The sequence below is a fragment of the Pteronotus mesoamericanus genome, unplaced genomic scaffold (genome assembly GCF_021234165.1).
Source record: "Pteronotus mesoamericanus isolate MK-2021 breed Mesoamerican mustached bat unplaced genomic scaffold, CSHL_Meso_final scaffold_174, whole genome shotgun sequence".
NCBI lineage: Eukaryota > Metazoa > Chordata > Mammalia > Chiroptera > Mormoopidae > Pteronotus > Pteronotus mesoamericanus.
This window is the reverse complement of record NW_026555309.1, coordinates 10,891,956-10,911,228: the sequence shown is the minus strand read 5'-3', so window position 1 is coordinate 10,911,228 and position 19,273 is coordinate 10,891,956. Positions and strand designations below refer to the sequence as shown.

Below are 19,273 nucleotides of genomic sequence, written 5' to 3'. Positions count from 1 at the left end.
GACAAGCATAAGTGTAGGCACTGTGCATGTGCTCCTGCATGTGCTCCTGTGTGTTATGATGGCCTGGGTCACTGTGTGAAATATATTTTTACTGTAGATTCTGCTCAGAAAAGTTAGAAAGATATGTTACTCTTACTAAAGGAGACAAACTAATGGCCTATTTAAATTTGAGGATGTTTCTTCCCAAAACAGGAAGTGATAGTATGTCTTCTGGTGAGTATTGTAAAGTAGTCACTACGTTCTGTATTTGGAAACACTCTATTCCTGCCCTGTTTCTGCGTTCATGCCCTTTTCACTATTGCGTGTTATGGAAAAATGGCTCTCAGACAATGTGCCAGTCAAGTGTGATATTTCATTGCTCAAATTGAGCGGAAGGGTATTTTTCCAAATAAGCTACTGGATAAAATTTTCTTACTTTAAGTTTCTTCTCCTATAATTTTTCCTTAGGTTTTTGTGACTCTTATTACTTGTTTGATGATAAAATGGAATTGAAAAGAGTAAGTGGATGTTAGTAGGAAATCTCATGCTGAATTCATTAGTGTTTCATCTTTCATAAACATTCAGAGTTCCGTGTTTCATGTTATGTAATATGGTCTTATTTTCTACTAATAAAAGTTTTCTGGTTCATAAGGTGGAATTAGATCTATTGACATTTCGTGATGTTCTGTAAGGGCAGAGTTCCTAAGAAAGCACGAGACTTCCAGGTAGTTTGACACCTGAGCAAGTTGACTGCCCTGGGTGTATCAGAGTCTCTAACGGGTTCGCCTTGATGTACTCAAGTCCCTAATTCTGAATCAGTATCACCACATTTAGGCTGAGTACCAGTAAGCCATGGCACAGTTGCCTGGGATGTTGTTTATATTTAACAGTTATGTTTATATCGCACACATTGACTTATAGCCCCTTACCTTCTGAATCTTGTTGTTTTTGCCTACAGTTTTAATTTCTAGCTACTATTGTGGGTTATTGAAATAGCATATTCTGGCTGCTTCCAATTTCCAAGGATACACGATGAATCTGTTTTGGATTTTCTGAAGCAACTGTTTTCATTTGATGTCATAGGCATATTCCTAGCCAGCAAAGACTTTTCTTTTAACTTTAAATGGCAAACAGAGTTGGGTAGCCTTCCTCTATGATTATCTTTTCATCAGTGCTTCAGTTCAACTCATATCATACATTCATACATATATTTTATTTTTATTGATGAATATTTTAATATTTCTTAAATACATAAAATATGGTCAATGTATAAAAATAATCAGACATTAGAGAAGTATCTAAAATAAAAATTGAAAGTCTTTCCTTCATTTTTGCAACTATCCTGACTCCTGAGTAGAGTTAATAGTTTGTAGTTTATTATATCATATATTTTTTTCTTTGGAGTTACAGATAATATGTGAGATTAAGGATGAAAAAACAGGATGACTGAGCATCAGTTCTTTATTCTACTTATTTATATAGGCTACATTTATTAATTATATATAACTTTCCCTTATGTAATTGTCAATTTTGCAAAATAAAGATTAGCAAAAAGAAAAATAATCTTTTGTAATCCCACCCTTTAGAGAGATTTCTTTTACATATTGCTGTATATGTGTTCAATTTCTTTTTTGCATGTACCTTTATTAATAGATTTAATTGATCTAAAATAGGATTATATTTTCAATATTGTTTGCCAAGCTCCCCTTTTTTTGGCTCAGCAGTGAGAGAAAAAATTACATAAATTGACAAGCTGGTGATAAAATTTATGTGGAAATGCAAAGACCTAGGAGAGCCAGAATTTATTTTGAAAATGGAGCACAAACTTGGAGGTCTCACATTATCTGATTTTAAGGTTTATCATATATCTTCAAGAACCAAGACAGTGTGTTTTTGTCATAATGACAGACATAGATCAATGGAACTGGCAAATATACCCATACATATATGGTCAGTTGACTTTTGATCAATAAATGGTGTGAAACAATTGTATATTGGTATGGGAAAAAAATGAACCTCGTTCTCTTGACTTTCCTCATAAATGCGTAACATTTCATTTGAAATGGCTCATGGACCTAAATTTCAAAGCTAAAAGTATAAAAGCATTAGGAGAAAACAGGACAAAATCATACCAACTTTGGGATACGCAGGTTATTTCTTAAGAGCACAAAAAGTACTATCTTGTAAAAGAAGAAAACATTGATAAATTGGACTTCATCAAAACCAAAGCCATCTGCTCTTCTAAAGAAACTGTTAAGAAAATGAAAAGGCAAGCCACAGACTGAGAGAAAATATTCACAATACAAAAGACTTGTGTCGAGAATATGTAAAGAACTCTCTGAGTTGTAACTTAACAAAAGTGTTATAGAAATGAACCCTATTTTTCAAATGTTCAAAAGACTAGATAGTTCACAAAAAGTAAGTATGCAAATGGCCAATCAGCACATGAAAAGATTCTCAATATCATAAACCATCAGGGAAATGCAAATTAAAACCACAATGAAATAGAATAGCTAAATTAAAAAAAAAACAAACAAACTGACAATACAAAGTATAGGGGAAGCAAACTGGATCTCAGTCTGCTGGTAGGAGTGTCAGCTGTACTACTGCTTTGGAAAACAAATTGGCAGTTTCTTAGAAAGTTTCTTGTGAAGTTTAACATATTTACCATATTACTCACCATTTATCTAAGAGGAATGTAAGCACATGTCCACAAAAAAGCAATGTGAATGTTCATGGTGGCTTTATTCAAACAGTCCCAAATCAGGAAAAACCCAAATGTCCATCGACAGAGTAAGTGGTTGAATAGATTGTAATATTCATGTAATGGGATACTATTCAGCAATAAAAAAGGACAAACTAGTGGTAAACATAACTACATGGATGGATCTCAGAAATGTTATGCTGAACAGAAGAAGCCAGACATGTACTATATGTTGCCATTTATATGAACCTGTAGAACAGGAAAAACTAAGCTATATATAGTGATAGAAATCAGCTAAGTAGTTGACTGGCATAAGGTGGAGAATTGACTGTAAAGGGTCATGAAGGAACTTTCTAGAGGGATGGAAATGTTCCATATATTAATTACTGTAGTAATGCTCACTTGTCACTTGTTAAAACATCAAACTACATATCTATTGTGTACAGAATTGGACATACTGCATATTTCATAAAATAGAAACTTTGATATAGCTGTGCTTTTGTTTTTTTAATAGTATTTTTATTGATTTTTAGAGAGAGACGGAGAGGAAGTGAGAAACATTAATGCGTTGCCCCACTCACTATATACCTTGCATGTGCCCTGACTGGGGATTTGAACCCCCAACCTTGATGTATCAGGAGGATGCTCCAGCCAACTGGCCTGCCTGGCCATGGCTATAGCCATGCTTTTGGATGCTTTTTTGAATGACGAAGGTAGTAATGCCCACAAGAAGAGTGAATTCTCTTCCTATGTTAAATCATAAAAGAGCATTTGTGGCACTTCTGAAACGAGGAGGGTTAGGGGGTGGTTTCTGCTTGTGAGTTGCGCCTCTGGAACTGCTGTGTGTGCTCAGTTCTGCATAACTTCTACTTAATCGAGGCACTTCTTAACACATGTTAAAATACTAAATTCTAATTTCTATGTTAAATATAGTATTCCTTTTCTTTTCCAGTAACTGAGAGAACTTCAGTGGTGATTTTTTTGTTGGGGTAGATGACTTTTGAGCTTTTGTAGAGTTTTAGAACAGAATCTGGTTTCCAGAAATACTGTTTTATATTTTACTTGGAATTTTTTTGTAAATCTGTAGGGTTTCAAAATGAATGGACCCCTTATGTCTGTTTTTTTTTTCTTGTTTGATTTTCCTTCTTCATTAACTCGGTAATTTAGCTCACTAATATTTCCCCTTTTTCGAATGGAATTCTTAACATAATTTTTAGCCTAATAAACATTTTTTCCTGATACCTTAGGGTTAAAAAAATTACATGTATATACATATACATTTGGGAAAATTGATTTTTTTAATCTAATGGGTTTACTTGTTAATTTAACATTAAAGGAATCTATTTATTATCTAATACTGAAATTGAAAAAACTTTCACATTTTAGAATATTTCTCTTAAGAGGTCCTATGATGTTGGCCAGAAGTGATAGGGAATTTCCTTTTTAGGGTTTTGAGGAAACCAATCTAATGAATATATTTTAAAAGCTGCAGTAATTTTTATGACCTCTTGGGACTGATGTATTTCCCCAAGTGTAGTGTATTTGCGTTTATGTGGTTAAAAAAGATACACACAAAAAAACCCCAGCTCTACAAATTAGTACTCACAGGATTAACATTTTCATTGATTGCCAAGATAGTAAAATAATCTATCGTTTTATCAGAATGCAGCAGGTCTTAGAATAATGTCATTTGTTCAGCCTCATGTAGATGGGATGCCATAGGAACTTAACTCATATTTATGTCAATTAGCCTGTGGGAAAATTAGTTTGGTTACACATCCTTTGGCTTAAAGTTGCAGAACCTGTTGACTGGTAAGGACTTACTGTATCAAGAATTTTTATAATCACTTAATATGTTTTTAGTATCTTTTTAAGTGAAATTCCTTGGTTTTTCTCCCTATAAAATCAAGTTATATGTTTAAAAAGAGAACTCCTAAACATTTGATGCTTCCACTTTCAGTGCATAATAATCCTACATTGTTCTATGCAATCCTTGACTTTTTTTTTATTAAATGTGCTAAAAAAATCATAAAATTTACCATCTTAACCATTTTAAATGTACAGTTGAGTAGTTCCAAGTATATTTACATTATTGTACTTTATTTTTTAAGGTAATAATTTAAATGCACATGTATCATTACCTGGCACAGTAAGGGTCATGTGAGTTTATTTAGATCAAAAAAATTTTTTTAAATCACTAGAGTTCTAAAAAGTTAAGCCGTACACCATTTACTCCTGGAAAATTTTCTTCAGTTGTTTGACTATTATCCTGCAGTTTCTTTTTATCATGAGCTGCTCATTGTAGCTTCGCTCCTTTAAAGTACTTTTCCCCCCTTTGTCATTTTCATTTTACTGCTCTTTACAATAATATTTCTTAGAAACAAAGAATAAGTAATACAAAATGAAGAAGCAGATTTGTTCACTGCAATCCATATTTTCCCTGTAAAAGTTTAGTTTTTTCCCCCTGAGGATTTGATCTTTTTGCATGTGAAACACATTCTCTTAGGATGCATCCAGGTGAAGCACTTGTGGCTGAGAACCACAGTCCTGATTCAGGGATGGCATTTGGAAGAACATGGGCTGAGGAAGACTCAGTGCACCACTTCTACATCCTGAGTCATTCTTTTAGCTACCACAAGTCCACTGTGGAAATGATATGAACAAACGTAGATCAAGAAAAAGTACAAGGTTCTTTGGAAGTAGGATAGGTATTTAAGGAAATAGAATAAGTTTTTGTTTCATAGTTGTTACTCTGAAGATATAATTGTCTCACATAAATGGGAAATAACTTCTAGAGAGCTTCATGAAAGGAAGCCTGACATTTGGACACAATATTCTGCATTTGTTTGTTTTCTCTTCATAGCTCTTACCTTTTCTGTGTGTTTTAAAAATATTCAGTAAATACTGAAAAAAAGATGAGTGAGACACTATTTTGCTTTTAACACTGTAGCTTCTTGTGTTACTTCTTAGGCAAGCACAGAAGTATTCTGTGCTTGGGACCTACTGTGTGTCCAAAACTTCACACAAGTTGTCTTGTTTAAACCTCACAATATTCCCAAGGGGTAGGTACTAGCAGCCCCTGTTTATCCCCAGTACACATATATCCACCTTTTAGAATGGTGGGCAATATCTCAAACTAATCATTGACAGAAGCAGGGTTCAAGCTGAAGGATTATGATAAAAATACTGTGTCTTCTGCTATGAACTGGGGCCTCCTTTTGCCAGGGAGCAAACGGTGAAACCCACCGTCGATTGATTGGGTCCATGCTACTCCACATCATACATTCAGTATTCTGAAAACTAAACTCCAGTATAGCATATTTCTCTGATCTGTTATGATGGGAGTAATTTCAATATGATGCTTAAGCCAGTTTTTATAGCACCATTAAAAAGAGCAAACTTTAAGAAAATACAAAAATCCAATTTAGGAAAACAGATTAATCTGGACTGGTATTTGCTTTATATTGGTGTATCTCAATTTTAGAAAAGAATCAGTTGTAGCACTGGCTTTATTAAATGGGCACCTTTCAAAGGTGTTTAAACTATTTGAGTTACAAAACTTGAATTTGTGTGGAATTTTCTCAGAATAAACCAGCGGGTCAAATGAACTGTGGGTTTCAAGTGAAATCTGTTTTGATAATAAAAATTACAAAGCATTTAAAATATAGTGACATTTATTATTTTAGGAATACTATTAAATATGAAGAGATTAAACAGAATCTCTTCTGTTTAAATATGAAGATTAATGGGATAGAAATGGAAAGTATGAAGAGTAACAACTTTTTTTTTTGAACTTTGATGTTATTTTGGAAAATGTTTCATGATTTTTACATGCTTAGTTTAGTAGCCATTATATCACAGATGATAATTTTATTTTTGTATAGTACATTTATTGGATACATAAACTAGGTCTTCCTACAGGGGGTGACAAAGCAAATTGCTCAACTTTGGGAGGAGTTAGTTACATTGATCAATAAATGATTCTAGTGTCCCAACTGTGAATTGGCTTTTATTTCCTTTTGAGAGTGGTTTAGGACCAGTAATAACAACTGTTCTGATTTTGCCACAGTAAAGGAGATTTTTACACAAACATAGCTCGTTATGTGATACTTTAGAAATACAGGACAAGGTTTTAATACATAATCTGTTTTATAAGAAAAATAAAGAGTTGACAAATTTCATTGATATAGATAAGGGGGTTATTTTAGCCTCAGTAGTAGATTTTCTTGGACTTGAAAATCTAAATAATGCCTGTATTTCCCTACCTTATTTGATCATGTACCATTATACTTTTTGGTCTTTCATCTAGTATATCCCTCACTCCCCTATGAGATTAAGCTTTCTGAAATACTATGTTTCATGCTTCCCTTAACTTTCAACATCTTCTAATTGCCTATTGGTTGAAGCCGTGGCCCAGTGAGTGTATTTTATAACGTCATTGCCAGGAACACAAGCCTTGTACTTTAGCCAAACTTCTTTAGCCAGTATTGACTGATCCTTGCTGGTGGCATTCTTAGACTTTCTGCCTAACCAAATTCTATGCATGCTTTACAGCTTAGAAGGTTAAGCCTCATTTAACTTTTCAGACCAAGCCAGCAAGCCTTTGTTTCACATTTGATGAAATTGTTGCTACTGTTTTCTCAACCTGTCATTTGGCATCTAAGCGGTCATACTTTGCACTGTTACAACATTAGTATTAAACTCTTTAATTGTCTGATGTCCTGGCCTTCATTTGAAATCTTCCTGAGAGCAGAGGCCAGTGTCTTGTGCTGCTGAATCTATTTTGAGTTTATTTCTGTTGCATCTACTTCTGTTTAACAGCATTTTGCACATAATGAAACTATTTAAAAAAACATAGAGTTCATAAAGTCTTAGATTTTTAGAGCTAGAAATATTGGTCAAGTATCATTTGTAGTTGAGAATATTGAGTCATAAATATTGAATTTGGGGAATAATAGGTTGAAATCATGGTATAGCTTAGGCATGTTTTATTGGTATCTGTTATTTCAGTAGGGTGTATTTACAATAATTTTTCACTTCAGTTCCTTTTCAAAAAATAGCTTTAAAAATCCTTAGCATTTATATTTGTGATCATTTTACAGAGAGACTTTTCAAACACTTTGAATGGTACTTAATACACGGAAACTGATTTATCAAACATTTAAATTGAGACTGTTTGTACCTGTGAATTGGTTTACACTAAAAGCTGGAGTACTGTGATTATTGGTCCTTCTGTGCAGTAACTCCAAAATCTATGTTATACTCTCAGCAGTCCCTTTTATATATGTTATTGGTGTAACTATTACTCTGTTGGTAGTCTTTTCACTGTATCTGGAAATGTAGTCCACCTCCTGGGGAACAAAGGAAAAAAATAGTAGCACTTAATACCATTATTCCCACAGAGCTTCAGAAATTGGCACAAAAGTTTTCATGTTAACCTAACAAATGCTGTTATTTTGAATTTATGTCATTTCAAAACAGTATTCAGTACCTTTTAATGAAGCGTGGAAGCTGAAACAAGGTCAGCATTACGGAGGAGAGATGAAACTAGTTTTAGCAGTTTGTTATTAAAGGAATAGCAATGGTGAGGGAAAATCTGGGCTCCTAGTAACTTGTATTTATTTCTAAAAAAGAGTCTTGTCACTGAAGGAGTTGGTGTGGTGTTTTGAAGGTTGTGAGTCAAGTTAGACATGATTGGTAGCTCTTCTGTCCTATTAGGAGAACTACAGAAAGTTTCTGCTCTGCAGAATCAGTTACTTGTGGTTGTGTGTAGATGGAGAGTGTACTGAGCACTATTATTCTACATGAGCCGTTTGCTTTTATGAACGACCTTTAGCACATTTAGGGGTTAAGGGTGTCCTTATCTCAGAGCTGCAAGGTCCAAGTTCTGACCAGTATTCTGCCAAAGTGTGTGAATTGTAGCCACCAGAGTTCTCCAGGGATCCCATCTTTGCTAAAATCAGAATTCTAGGAAAGAACAGCAAGCATTTAATAAGCACCCCAAGCTTCCAAGTAATTAAAGGGAAAAAAAATGGCTGCTTACTTTTTTGTAGAGTGTTTTTCTTGCTTGTTTTTTGTGTGTTATTTACAGACATGCACTCATGCAGGCAGTGGAAATATAATTCTGAACTATGTGCATTGGAAAAAGCCAGCACAATGAAGAATTAGAACCTCATGGTAGAAAAAACTCATTTGAAAATTTTAGGTTGACAACTATCATTTTTAAACACATGCACATTTTTTCCCCTCATCAAAGCCCTTGAGTATTAGACTAAATATTTTAGTCTTGAGCTCTTTCTTACTAAGTTGTGAGTAAGGCCATATTTGAGCCAGTTCACATGGAAACATTTAACATCCTTTATAGTACTATTTCTTAGAGATATAATTTGTTAGAAATTATGCAGACCCTTCTATAGGAACTCTGTGAACCCGTACTCTAAATGCCCTCCTCTACTGACTCTTTTACCATTTTCAAGATTTTATGTATTTATTTTTAAAGAAAAGGGAGGGAAGAGAGAAAGAGAGGGAAAGAAACATCAGCATATGAGAGATTCATTCATCAGTTGCCTCTCACACGCCCCCTACTGGGGACCTGGCCCACAACCCAGGCATGTGCTTTGACTGGGAATCAAACTGGCGACCTTTTGGTTCACAGGCCGGCACTCAGTCCACTGAGCCACACAAGACAGGGTTCTTTTACCATTTTAGAGCAACGTAGGTCCCTCAAATTCTCAGGCCTCACTTAAAAAAATTTTTTTAAACCCTCTCCCAAAGACATTTTTTCATTGCTTTTAGAGACAAAGGAAGGGAGAGAGGGAAATAGCAATGTGAGAGAGAAGCACGGATTGGTTGCTTCCTGTACGCTCCCTGACGGGGGATCAAATCCACAACCTAGGTATGTGCCCTAACTGGGAATCAGACTTACAACCCTTAGGTTATGGGGTGATGCTTCAATCAACTGAGACACACTAGCTAGGGCTTAGCCCTCACTTTTTATATACCACTTTCCCCCTAGAACTTGGTGAGGAAACAAGCACTGTGGTGGTTTTCAGGGCTCACATGGGATGTTTCGAATCCGCCTCAGTAGCTGCTGGGGCCCGATATCCATTTTGTGGCTTTTGAGGCTGGCTGAGAGGTGTGTATAGATGCTGGTGGAGAGAGAGGCACGTGGCTCCTGGCTTTCTTAGCCTGCGTTCAAGCCCTTTTTCCTTACTAGGGGCAGACTGGGATAATTAATTAACTGTTTGCTCATTTACCTCTTCCCCCTGACACTTCCCCCTCCTTCTTTTATTGAATGATCATTTGTTAGGGTCCTTCCACCTAATCAGGTTACTGGGAAATATCTTTCCACGTCTTTTTATTTATCCTCTTTCATTTTTATATTTACTCATACATCTTCCCCTTGCTTTTCTTTCCACTTTGAGTGAAAAAAACTTCAAAAAAAATTTATTTTGACTCTATTACAAATGACCCCATTCCACCCCCGCCCCACCTCCACACAGTCCCCAGACCCCCTCTGGCCATCACCACACTGTTGTCTCTGTTAAAAAAAGTCTGTTTTCTGTTCTTTGCCACTAGTAGTAGTTTCTGAAGGGCAAAAGAACATTGTTGTCTCTAGTGTGGAACTTTTTTTTTTTTTTAATGTTAATTCATGTCTTTTATTAACCTATATACAATTACTTGTCTTCTGGTTTGTTGAAGCAGTAGATCAGACAATATTTGCCACAATAATGTCTGTTAAAGTGGCTGGCCATAAAAACTCCAGCACCACATTCATCTGAAGGGCGCTCCTGACGAAGGCGACTGATTTTGCCATTCTCATCCACTTTGTTGTATTTCAGGACAGCCAGCTTAACCTTCTTTCACTTACACTAATTCTTTTGGGAGTGGAGTAAGACTTTTTTCCTTTTCTTAGCACCACCACGAAGTCTCAACACAAGATGAAGAGTGGGCTCCTTTTCAGTATTGTAGTTAGACAAAGTATGTATGTAGTTAGACTAGTCTTTGCTGATCAGGAAGAAGTTCTTCCTCATCTTGGATCTTGGCCTTTACATTTTCTGTTATATCTGAGGGTTCAACCTCAAGAGTGATGGTCTTCCCCGTAAAGTTTTTCCTGAAAATCTGCATCTTGGCAGAGATTCCTCCCATAGGTGGTGGATCATAATGAGGAACTCTTGAAAGGCATTTTAAAAACATTTATGTCTGTATTTGAAAAAGAGCACCATGGGAAAACATGAACTTTCATTGTTAACGTTCTAGAATTCCATAAGATGAGAATATTTTTCTGTGAAAGAATACCATATGGGTTAAAAAAGAATAATATGCTATATAACCTGGTCCAGAATTAGAGGGTGTCCAACCCATGACACGTGGGCCGCATGTGGTCCAGGATGGCTGTGAATGCAGCCTAACACAAAATCATAAATTTACTTAAAACTTTTTTTTTTTTTTGGCTCATCAGTTTTTGTTAGTGTTTTTGTATTTAGTATGTGGCCCAAGACAACTCTTCTTCAAGTGTGGCCCAGAGACGCCAAAAGGTTGGAGACCCCTGAATGGTCAGAGACAGGAAAAAAAATAAAGCAGCTATGGGTAGAGATTTCTTGTTTTCAACAGAACAGGACTTCATTCTTTGGACTTGTTCTTCACCTTGTTGGGCCTGTTTATAAACTCACCTGTGGTATAAGTCGGTGCTCTGTAAGTACTCATTGGATTGAAGTGAATGTACTTGTCTGTACCAATTAGCATTATATATCCCTTCTGGGTAACTACTTGCCTCAAATGAGATAATACATGTTAAAATGGAAAAAACCCCAGAAAGTGTTAGGCCAGTATAGAGATTGCTAAATAACCACATCATTTAGCCTTTGTAACTGAAACCTGCGTAGAAGTGCAACACACACAATTGCCACCGCATAGAAGTATACAAACAATAATCATCCCATATGCTGATACACAGACTGCAAACAACTCCATTTACTTCATAGAACCTTCTGGCAGTTTGTTGAATATTGCTTTGTTCCTTAAGTTCATTGTTATAAAATTTTTTAGATATTGTTGTGAAATAGAATAATATAGGAGTAAAAAGAGCTTAGGCTATGGTATTAGACAAACTGGGTTTCAAGTCTTAGCTCTTCCATTTATGGTCCTGTGACAATAAACATCTGTGGGATGAGCACACTGGCTTAAAAATTGTCATGTTGTTTCTAGCTTACAAAGAGCATATGAGAACAACTATTATTAGCATTAGCATTTTTACGCTTAACCATTTATGGACTTAAGTATGTATCATCTGATTTAGTTCTCCAAGGTCCGTGGACTCAAGCTTTTTGCTGTTTCCAATTTGCCACATTTCCTCTCCAAAAAAATTATAATAAAAAAAAACTCAGAAATGCTGTTATTTTCAAATTAAAGGTGATTAAAAACATTTTTCTCAAGTATTTTATGATTTTTGCTTATATGGCTTTTTCTTCTCCTCCCCTTTCTGTGTACTGTTTGAGGAATGAGTGTTTTAAGTTTGTTCTCAGTTTATCCTAAATGTAAAACCTGAAAGTTTTAAGCAATAACTGATAACCTTTTTTTCTAGTGCTCTGGCATTGGCAACTAAGATAATGTTCTCTCCATCTTTATTTTTTTCTGGTAATAGACTTTAGTCACATCTACTTTCAGTCCTTGTCTTTCTGCCTGGAATGAGTCCCATGTAGCAATGCCTTCCTCCCCTTTACCATTTTTGTGCCATTCTTAGAGTCTTCTTTATTTACGTTTTTTCATTGTTGTACCCAACAGTACTGCATATATTCAAGTGAGGGGAAAAAATAGTTTTATAATGAGGTAAAGAGTGGTTTTTTTTTTTCCAGTTGACTTCTGATGATGGCCAACCTTTTCTTGTCCTTAATTAACACGCACTACAATCTATTTTTAAAGTGTATGGTTTTGTGTTTTGACAAATATATACAGACAGGTAAGAGTTATGTAACCACTGTATATAGAACAGTTCTATTACCCCCCCCCCCCCACATTTTACTGTTTCATTTTAGTCAATCCCAGCCATTATTCTTAGCCCTTCCTAAGCACAGATCTGTCTCTAGTTTTTACCTTTTCTAGACTGTCATGTAAATGGAATCACACGGCCTTGTTAGTTGGCTGTTGGGTGTATCAGTATTTCATTCCCTTGTATTGCGGATAGTATCTCATAGTATGGTTTTACCACAGCTTACATAACCGTTCACCAGTTAAGGAATGTTTGGGTTGTTTCCAGGTTCTGGCAGTTTTGAATAAAGTTGTTATAAACTTGTGGCTACAGATTGTGTGAACATAAATTTTCATTTCTCATAGATAAATATCCAGGAGTGTGCTTGCTAGGTTGGGAGGTAAGTTTAAACTTGTTTACTTTTAAACTTAACTTCTTAAAGCATAAGAAACCAAATAATTTTCCACAATGACTATACCATTTTGAATCCCCAGCAGCAATGTATGAGAATTCTAGCTGTCTCTGTATCCTTGGCAGCACTTGGTATTGTCAGTTTTTTCTTCTCTCCTTCTAATGGGTGGGTTGTGGTATATCTAGTTGGGTTCGAGTTTGCTTTTTCCTGATGACTAATGATGTTGAGCCTGCTTTTGTGCACTTATTTACCATTCGTGTATATTCTTTGATGAAGAGCCTGTGAAAATTTTTTGCCTGTTTTAAAAAATTGGTTTATTTTCTTAGCGTTGAGTTTTGAGAGTTCCTTATATTGCATATTCTGGTCAGGAGTCTTTTATCAGATATGTTGACTTGTAAATACTTCCACGGTGTGGTTTGTCTTTTCATTTATCAACTTTTCTTTGACGGATTGCTCGGAGCATTGATTTTGATTTCATATTACACCAAAAGGAAAAATGTTTTAAAAGAAGAACATCTGAATATGCCATGCGCATTAGTGTACAGGCATGGTTGTCATTATCCTATTTTCTTGTTTTCCTTTTTGACTTTGCCCTTCTGTTCCCTGCACCTCCTCTCCCCACCCCTGCCCCTGCCCCACTGCCCCAACTCCACATACACTTATTTATTTTTAAATTAGGCCCTTCCGGACAATACAGTAAATATCTGGGCTCCAAAAAATCAATCTTCTCACACTTATGTTTAAGGGACTTTGAAACAGTGCAGCTGTATAGGGGAAATGAACTCTGTACTCTGTCAAACTTGTAAAGAACTGCTTGTTTTAACAGCTACTGAAGATGGAAGCATTTATGCCATGGCCATATAGCTTGTCAAAACTGGATATGTTCCCATGTTTAAAATATTTGGGATTTTCCGAAACTTACCATTTCCTCTTGATCCTTCCTAAGGAAGGCTTGGTTTCTGATTACTGTTAACCCCTACTTCACTGTTAAAATTTCTCTGAGCAGACTAAAAGTATTTTGTCCATTTAGGTAAATTATTGAACTTCATGCATACTGACATTTATTTGCAAATGGTGGACATTTAGAAGTGTATATACATATAATTGGATGATTTGAGATTTCTATATTAATGGAATAGGCTGGTTTTTAAAGTCTGTTAAAATAGATATTCAGGCAAGGCTGAAGACAATAACAGCATATTTTCTTTGTTTTTGAATCAATGATAAGAGATAGTGTACATAAAAATGTTCTCATTTTTCCTCATTGAAGAGCTAGAATTTATACAAACATTTGAAATGAATTAGAATTTTATAAAAATAATTTAATTTTTCTATTCAGTTATTTTCAGATAGCTAAGGTTTTCATTATAAATGCATTCTCTGTAGAGACATAGTTTTGTTATGAAGAAGCTATTGTTAAACACTGATAAGAGGTTAGGTTCAGGGTCACTCTATTAAACAATGTTTTAACAATGTTATTTACCAGCAAGGGTGGCTTTGGGCATAGAGTTTTAATTGTGTCTTAATTAAAAAAAATTTGACCCTAATTTAAAAGGTAGCTTTTGCCATATAAGTGATATATTTGGCTAAATGCCATATCAGAATCAGTATTTTTTAAAATAAACATTTTTAATAGTAGAGATATTTCAGTCCTCTGATCATGTGGAAACGAATGATTTTGTGTTAACCCTGCCTTTTAAACAGGTGTATTGTCAAGGAACCCTTTTGGGGAGATGAAATAACCATATACATAAAATCTTCCAGTGACCTCTTTTAAAGTCTCCTGTTCTGTAATTAACTACCCTTTAAATATGAGGGTTCTGTTTGTACTGCTAATTAAATTCGTAGTTAAGACTTGTAGGACAGCATTTAATTTATGTGTTGTTTTGTCTTGGGACTTCAATAATTTGAAAGGTGATATGAAGGTATAAATAAGGAATTTTCATGAAAATGTACTAGAAAAAATATGTGCTAAATTCTCAGATAACTAACTTATCTAAAAACTAAACATATGGCTGAAAGAGCCAACTCAAAATTTTTTTTTAATTTCTTTAGCTGTGTACCAGTGTTTTACTTTAGGCTGTATGATTTACCCATTGACACTGATTTGATTTTGCAGATGTTAAAAAGCACTAGTATTTGCTTGATCACATCAGGTAGATTGCCTTATTTAGTGTAGGATGCTGATACAGTATAAATAAAAAATAAATTAACTGCATTTATTACAGTTAATTCAGAGTAGGAATAACTTCAACAATGTATCATAAAGTTTTTGTACGTATTTCTCTTTCCTAAAGGATTCCAGCAAAGTGTATTCCAATAAAATACAGTTTATGCCAGGGACAGAAAGAAGCACAGCAAAGATGGAACTGGGAGAGAGGAGGACTACAGAATTAGACAAGATGAAATGATTAACAGGTCAAATAAAGTTCTAAGGCAGGATATACGTGTTTGAAATAGGTACTGAATGATAAGCACAATGTTTATTAAAACAAAAGGTATTATTTACATTAACAATGTTGTACAGCCATCGCCTCTATCTAGTTCTAAAAAGTTTTTGTTACCCCACGTGGAAACCCTGTACTCTTTAAACAGTCTCTTCCAAGTTCCCCGCGCACCCCCCCTCCAAGCCCTGCAAATAGCAATCTGTGTAATATCTCTATAAATTTACCTATTCTGGATATTTCAATATAATAGGAATCCGACAATATGTGACCTTTTGTGTCCAGTTTCTTTTACTAGCACAACGTTTTCAAGGTTCTTCCATGTTGCAGCATGTTTCAATTCTTTATTCCAAGTTTGCTTACTCATTCTTTCACTGATGGAATTGGGGCTGTTGCTACCTTTTGTCTATTTAGAGTAGTGCCCTTATGAACATGCACATGTAGTTTGAGTGTGTATTTTTACTTCTTTTATGTATAGACCTAGGAGTGGTGTTACTAGGCCATGTGATAATTCTATGTGTAACTTTTTGAAGAACTGCCACACTGTTTTTCACAGAAGCTGCACCATTTAATGTTCCGACTAGCAATGTATGAGACTTCCTACTTCTCTACATTCCTCACCAACACTTGTTATTATCTGGTTTTAAAAAAGTTAAAGCCATCTTGTGGTATAGTATCTCATTGTGGTTTTGCTTTGAATTTCCATAATGACCAGTGATATTGAACATCTTTTCTTGTGCTTGTTGGCCATTTGTATGATTTCTTTAAAGAAATGTCTGTTCAAGTCCTTTACTCATTTTTAAAATTGGGTTGTTTGTCTTTTTGTTGCAGGCTCTTATCAAATATATGATCTGCAGACATTTTTCTTCCATTCTGTAGATTGTCTTTTCATTTTCTTGATAATGTCCTTTGATGCACATATGTTTTAAATTTTGCTGATGTCCAACTTGTTGTTATTTTGGTTTTTGGTGCCAAATTCAAGATCATGAAGATTTATCGCTGTGTTTTTCTCAAAGTTTTATGGTTTAAGTTCTTATATTTAAGTTGTTAATCCATTTTGAGTTAATTTTTGTATGGTGTAAATTAGCTGTTTAAGTTTATTCTTTTGCACATGGATATTCTGTTGTTTTAGCAATATTTGTTGAACAAACCATTCTTTCTTTTGAAATGGTGAAGTGTGAGTTCTTTAGCTTTGTTCTTCAACATTCTTGGACTATTTGGGGTTCTTTGGAATATCATATGAATTTGAGGATTGGTTCTCTTATGGCAAAAAAGGCTATGGAATTTTTATGGCAATTTCATGGAATCATTAGATTTTGTCTAATATTGCCATTTTAACAATATGAAGTCTTCAGTCCATGAACATGGGATGTCTTTCTATTTGTTTAGATTTCTTCTATTTCATTAAGTAGTGTTTTGCGGTTTTCACTGTACAGGTCTTTCATCTTGTTGGTTAAAATTCTTCTTAGGTATTTTATTTTGAATACTGTTGTAATGGGATTATTTTAACTTTTTCATTTTGGACTGTTCATTGCTGGTATAAAGAAACACAACTGTTTTTTGTGTGTTGATTTTGGATCCTGGCAGAAGGGACATTCAAAATAAAATTTGAAGGATATAATTTAATATCCACATTAATGTGGGAGAAGTATATATTAAGCACAGGGAACTCACTGAGCAAGCATTTATTAAACTACCTGATGTATGGGTAGTAGGGGAAACAAAGAACTATATTACAGGGAGAAATCATATATAATTCTAAAAAAAACATTAGAAAACAGTGAAGTGTAGGAAGAGAGCAAAGAAAAAAATGACTCTAATCCAGATTTAATGATGTTTTTGTTTTGTGAAAACAGCAAGCCTTTGTAGTCATGCCATCAAATATTTGATGGTTAAATGAAGTAATGAATGTGAAAATTCCTCAAGAGCTAGCGAGGCATTGTAGAAATGTAAGATGAAGTTATTTCTCCTATGCTGTCAGTTTTCTTTCATTATATCTAGTTAACATTTATTGAGTACTTTTTTTTTAAGTCACTTTATACTATTACAGTTGTCTCAATTTTCCCCCTTTGCCCTCTTCTACCCATCCCACCCCCACTCCCCACTCCCACAGTCAATTCCCACTCTGTTGTCCATGTCCATGGGTCATTCATACATGTTCTTTGTCTAGTCCCTTCCCTTTCTTCCCACCATTGTCCTCTTTCCCCAGCCCCTCTGGTCACTTTCAGTCTGCTCCATGTTTCCATGCCTGTGGTTTATTTTGTTTGTTAGTTCATTTCATTGAATAGATTGCACTTATAGGCAAGATCATATAGTATTTGCCTTTCACCAACTGGCTTATTTCACTTGGCATAATATTCTCCAGTTCCATTCATGTTGTCATAAAAGGTAGGAGTTTGTCTTTCTTTCTTTCTTTCTTTCTTTCTTTCTTTCTTTCTTTCTTTCTTTCTTTCTTTCTTTCTTTCTTTCTTTCTTTCTTTTCTTTCTTTCTTTCTCTTTCTCTCTCTCTCTCTCTCTTTCTTTCTTTCTTTCTTTCCTTCCCTCCCTCCCTCCCTCCCTCCCTCCCTCCCTTCCTTCCTTTCTCTCTCTCTTTCTTTCAACACAGATTGATTTTATTCTTTTAATGGCAAAGTCAGTTATAAAATATTACACAATTTAAAACCATTATAGAGTCTTAGCAATTAAAACAACATGACACCAGCAATGAAATAATCACGTAGATCAGTGAAATAAAATGAGCATTCTAGGAACAAATGTATATACCTATCAAACAATGTAATATATAATTGATATTTCAAATCAATGGGGAAAAGAAGGCTTATTCAACAAATAAGGTGCATGGACCATTATTACTTGAAATAAAACAAATATAGATCCCTATTTCACACATTATACAAAAAATTTCAGATGAGTTAAAAATCAATATGTAGAATCTAAGGAGTTTTAGGAGAAAATACAAACTAATGTTTTTCTTACCCTAAAGTAAAATATTCAAACCCAGAAGCTATAAAATATTGACAATATAACAATATTAAACATTTAAGACTATATAGTAATATACATATAAAAAAAGTTAAAGGACACGGAATAGAATGGGAAAGTATATGCCACTCATCTGAAAAAAGGTTAATAGTTTTTTGTTTTTGTGTGAGTTTTTCTTTTAGGGAAAATATTATACAAAACTTTAATCAATAAATGGATAAAGAATACCAAAATGTCATTTAAAGCTTTTTAAAAATAATAGAAATAGGCAAGAAATCTACAAAAACAGGTTTAGTTTCAACAAATAATAAAGGAACAATTAAAATAACACATCATTGTCACAATCAGATTAATATATATTAAAAAAATATTGTTAATATCAAGTACTGGCAACTGTGAAAGGAACTGAGTGTTCATAGACTCTTTTCCTTCATCTTAAAGCAGTCCCTTCAGCATATTTTGCAGTGCTGGTTTGGTGAAGGCATATTCTTTTAGCCTTCTTTTGTCTGGGAAGCTCCTTATTTTGCCTTCCATTTTAATTGAGAGCCTTGCTGGGCAGAGCAGTCTTGGTTGCAGGCCTTTGCTTTTCATGACTTGGAATATTTCTTGCCATTCCCTTCTGTCTTGTAGTGTTTCTGTTGAGAAGTCCGCTGCTAGCCTTCCCGGGGCTCCCTTATATGTTACTACCTCTTTCTCCCTTGCTTCCTTCAGGATTCTCTGTTTGTCTTTGATCTTTGCCATTTTAAGGGTGATGTGTCTTGGAGTGGGCCTCATTGGGTTCCTCT

General features: G+C 34.7%; 1 protein-coding gene and 1 pseudogene across 4 annotated transcripts in view; one reads left to right on the top strand and one right to left on the bottom strand.

The window, feature by feature from the left end:
* NCOA2 (nuclear receptor coactivator 2) overlaps positions 1-19,273 on the top strand; it is a 288,197-nt gene that overhangs the window by 30,125 nt on the left and 238,799 nt on the right. The window lies entirely within an intron of this gene.
* LOC129084195 (ubiquitin-40S ribosomal protein S27a-like) lies at positions 10,360-10,838 on the bottom strand (annotated as a pseudogene).